This window comes from Macrobrachium nipponense, chromosome 42 (assembly GCF_015104395.2).
Source record: "Macrobrachium nipponense isolate FS-2020 chromosome 42, ASM1510439v2, whole genome shotgun sequence".
In the NCBI taxonomy this organism is placed as follows: domain Eukaryota; kingdom Metazoa; phylum Arthropoda; class Malacostraca; order Decapoda; family Palaemonidae; genus Macrobrachium; species Macrobrachium nipponense.
The window spans coordinates 34,741,445-34,746,444 of record NC_061103.1 but is presented as its reverse complement, the minus strand read 5'-3'; the positions used below and the strand labels follow the sequence as shown (position 1 = coordinate 34,746,444).

The window sequence follows — 5,000 nt, the reverse complement described above, 5'->3', positions numbered from 1 at the left end:
CGCCAAACAGTACTGTTCAAAGTATTTATCTACATGTATACCATATACACAGATACCATACATGTATATATATATATATATATATATATATATATATATATATATATAGTTTTTTCACCATTCAGCTTCGTATAGAATAGTGCAAAAAGACGCTCGCTCTAATATATATATATATATATATATATATATATATATATATATATATATATATATATATATATATACACCAATTAAGACGGGGGAAGCAATTACAACGGAAATGCCTATCTAATGGCTCCCAAAAAGCTCCTGCTGAATGGAGGGATTTTTTCTATTACGTAATGTCACTTTCTGAAAAGGCAAACAGAGATAGTTGTTCACGCGGATAATCCGACAAGACATAACGTCAATGGTAACGTTAAGAAAACCTCAATTAAGTTAAGAAAACCTCAATTAAGTTAAGAAAACCTCAATTAAGAAAACCCCAATTAAGTTAAGAAAACCTCAATTAATTCGGTCTTGAAGCTGAATTTCACGCTAATCTTCATATGCTTTATTCGGTTTTGATGTGAGAAACTAGGAAACTGAAGTCTTCTCATTTTAATTGGGTTACTATGTAAATTTCACAAACAAGTTCTGAAAATATTTCTATTTTATAAACATTCTCATCCGGTATAAATGAAATACCAAAATTCAGTTATTCTTAGATGACAGACATAAATAAAGTCTAAAAATGTGGAGACATAATCAAGACCAACACCAAAGGGCGTTGGATGGTTAGTGCTTTCAAGTTGGAAAGATAAAAAAGAGCAATGAAAAAGGTAATAAAATATAAAATTTAAGCCTAAGACTAAGCGCTGGGACCTACGCGGTTACTAAGCGTTCATAGGGAAATTGAGAGTGAATGGTTTCAAACGTGTAACGAGAGGAAACACGTCGCAGTTCCAATATGAAACAATTGTTACGAGAGGGTGGAAAATTAGATGGAAGAGAATATGAAAGGAGGTACAGTAAAGGGAAGAAAAGGATTTGCGGCTAGGGGACGAAGGGGCTATGCCTAAAAACCACAGCGTGAGGTGCACTAACGATCGCGCTACCCCTCTATGGAGATGAAAAAGATAGGCAGTTTCCATTTTCAGTTTCCAATCCTGACGGGTGGGAGGGATACGCAGTCTATTAAACTTTCGAAGTATTGTTACACCTACTCTTGTAGAGAAGACACCCAGGTCTCCTTTTAATGAAAAAGTAACAAACCTCAATTTTGAGATAAAACTTTACTTGGATTGATAAGCAGAATCTTTTAAGGGGTTTCCTGACATGGGGCAGAACATTTGCAAGCCCATGGAGAAGAGTCAACGCAGTGCTAAAGATACTGTATAGAAACAAGCTTCGTCTAAATAACCAATACCGTTTTCTTTGAAGGCATTGAAATGAAGGTTAAACTGTGACGAAATGAGGGTGTGCACGTTGCAAAGATCTAGCTGAACCACAAACACGAACAAAGTAAAAGCAGCTTTGAGATGTTATGGTAGCCGATTCTCACAGCCATCGACAATCTACGATTCTAACAGGTCTCGGAGCCTAATGAACTATTTACCATCACTGAGAGAAGCACTACAATTTTAGGCATAACATTGTATTAATGACACTTCAATGTCAGATTTGACAGACAGACGAATATACGACTGTGTGCCTTGTGCTCCTCTTGAATAATTTCGAGACGCGAGAGAAATTGGTGACAGGGCTCTAAGTCTAAAGGATATCCTGTACTGATACAGATACATCATATCCGTCCTGTACAAAGATGCCTCCGGTTTAATTCCTATGTGCCAATGTCTATATCGGGATAGGCGCTTCCAAAAACAACACCAGAATAACAATGAGCAGAACACGATAACATTATCAAAATTATACTTAATAAGTATTTGAAAGTCTTCGGTTCATTCATCAGTATTATATAGGTGATATGTCCAGTTACATGATGTTTATTCTGCCTTCAAGGGAGCTGAACAACTGGAGAAAAGAAGCGTGCGTTACTACCATGCAGGCCTGAGCACCGACATACGTGTGATGCTCACAGCACACCGAGAGATAGAAAGGGAAGTCTCCGATAATACCGCTGATAAGACCGTGCCAGTGCGTTGATAACGTTCTTTTCGGGAGCGCCACAAAACACATGGGACTGGCGCATGCGTACACACGTACGAACGCTCTCGCCTCCTCACCTACCGCCCATAAATCCACAGAGCGATCCCTCGCGCTCTCTCTCTCTCTCACAGTCGTAGTAGTAGTCTCTCACTCTCAGTCAGTGTTCCCCTGGCGGTCATCCCGGGTACTAGATTGGAAGTCAGGCTGCGAAGGGCGGAACTTATTTTCGCGTCGCGTGAATCGGTACTATATGTTCCTCGAGGTGGAATTGACTCACATAACCACTATGGATTGAAGCACTTTTTTTATATATAAATTTGTGCATGACTCGTTGTTTTTACGGTGGAGGAATCGTGCTTGGCAGCATATTCCGATAGTGCATTTATGATGAAAACATTCAGTGAACAATTCGCCCTGTGATGTTTGGAAAATTAAGAATAAAAAAAAAAGAGCAAAAATGCTTATGAACAACTATTTTATCATTTTTGTGATAGCATACACTTGTAGATTATGAATAATTATAATCTTTTTCTTTAAATCGTTATTTGTGAAAAAATATCATTATTTCTTTTCACTGTTATTTGTGACAGCGAGTAACTAACTGTAGAACGCCTCTCAGTCTAACCAGTCGTGAATACTCATTACTACACCTGCAAAAATACGCTGATTATGCAAACATACGGACGGCAACTAAACACGTGTTGAAACAAACACTTGCTATTTTGCTTTAATGAATAAATAAACATGCAATTTGCGACGAGATGACGAACATTTGTGGAAGTTGGTTAGCATTTTTAATGCGAAATTAAGTAATTCTACCGAATTAATTGCTATAAGGTGAGGGCAAGTGTTTCACGGTAAACAGACATCTAGACTGGAGGACGAAGTGACAGATGAGAATTCTGACAGACGGTGAAATGAATGTGAACGTCAATAATGCTTTAAAAAAAAAGTAGAGCAAATAAAAAAAAAATCTAGGTAAGAAGAAGAAAAGTGTTAAAGTTTTCCAGCAAACAGAAAAAAAACGACAAAAAATTAAAAGGATGACGACGCTTTTTATGACTCAAACATTGCGTGTGAGTTTTTTTATTACTATTTTTTTTTTTACCGAAAGTTTACCGCCGTGAATTACAAACATTAACTTTTGCTGACTTACTTTTGTTCTTTTATTTGCAAAACATTTGAGTTAATGGTTAGTGGATATTTCAAAAAACGTGAACATGCATTTTTATAAAACAATTTCTTTCCATACTTTCTTCTCATACCGTTGACAGGAGTTCGTGTGTCCACGTCATACGTGGAAGAGAAGGAGAAGAGAGAATAGAGAGAGAGAGAGAGAGAGAGAGAGAGAGTAGACTACGATAAGAATTCCTGCAAAGATATCCTAATCAACAACCAGTTCCTAATCTACGCTCCCTCTCTCTCTCTCTCTCTCTCTCTCACTGTACACACATACATAGACGCAGCCGCATGAACCCACATGTATACAGTATGAGAAGGTAGTATGCCAAGAAATTGTTTGATAAACATGCCAATTGAAACATCACTATAAAGTCTTGGAAATCAATGACATACAATACGCTCTGTGTTCTTCGGTATTTTCTGAGGTCCGAATCTCACATCTACAAAACAATATACTTATATATATATATATATATATATATATATATATATATATATATATATATGTGTATATATTACATATATATATATATATATTAGTATATATATATATATTTATATAACCATATAATACAATATATATATATATATATATATATATACTATTATATTATATATAGCAGGTATCATTAGTCACTACGAAGACCCAATAGGAGATCTATTTTATTAACCTTTGCTCTCTTAAAGAGAAGGTCAGCGGGCTAGCAAATTGATGTAGCTACTTGTAGAGCCAATAAGGAGGGATATCTATAACTGAAGAGAGAAATTTGATAAGATTGGCAAACCTCTTGACATGTTTTAATATGAAGACTGGATGTCAAAGATTATTTTGAAGTCTGTTGCGCATGGCATTAAAAAAAATTAATTTACTTTTAAAAAATTTTTTTTCCTGACGTTAGGTATATATATATATAATATATGTATCTATTATATATATATATAGATATATATATATATATATATATATATAGTTATGAGACCCGCCGTTAGATTCCTCCCTCAAATACTTATACACCACATACACTGCGCCACTCACCTCTATCTCGCGCGCAGTCTTGCATATTACGGACCTTTCATCACAGCCGAACCTGCTTGTCATACCTAACCGGCAATCTCAAGGTTCCTCTCCTTCCTCTCCCCCGCCCCCGTATGTTTTCCAAGAGAAAAAAAAGAAGGATCTTACTCTTTCTTTGTCTTTCTCACTTTCCCTTACTTATTTTTTTCTTTCTTTCTTCCGCTTAATTCCGGCTAAATTCGGATTTCGGATGCTTGGTTGCCCCCCCCTCCCGGCATCTGCATAAAAATTCGTTTTTTTTTTTTATTGTTGACAGACAATTATAATCAATCCTAATGAATGGTCATTATGGTTTCTGACAATTTTGGCAAGAAGTTGGCACTGCAGAAAAAGCAGTGCCACTATTGTTATGCCAATGTTACAAAACAAGCGTTAAATATACTTTTAAGTTCCTTTTCTTTTCGTCTTATTAAAAAATCAGCATCCCTCCTACCACACTCAAAAGTCGAAAGATACCAAAAAAAATTCTTTTTCACTTTCAAAATAAAGCGAACGTGGATACATTCTTACGAGAAACCTGAACATGACTGACAAGATAATTATACAAGGTATTTGCACGGAAACAATGCTCTGCAATACATGCACCGAATCTGGATTGAAAACGGCCAAAAAGAAC

The 5,000-nt window shown here is 36.0% G+C and overlaps 1 protein-coding gene across 11 annotated transcripts in view; it reads left to right on the top strand.

Moving 5' to 3' along the window:
- Positions 1–5,000, top strand: part of LOC135213080 (uncharacterized) — an 83,524-nt gene that overhangs the window by 3,881 nt on the left and 74,643 nt on the right. Inside the window, exon 1 of one of the 11 annotated variants that reach the window (XM_064246951.1) lies at positions 2,067–2,370. The exons of 1 other annotated variant lie outside the window; for it this stretch is intronic. The gene's annotated coding sequence lies outside the window, so the exon portion shown is untranslated. Of the gene's footprint in view, positions 1–2,066; positions 3,106–3,184; positions 3,204–5,000 lie in introns of those variants that run through there. 9 more of the 11 variants (XM_064246952.1, XM_064246946.1, XM_064246950.1 and 6 more) reach the window with 9 other exon arrangements.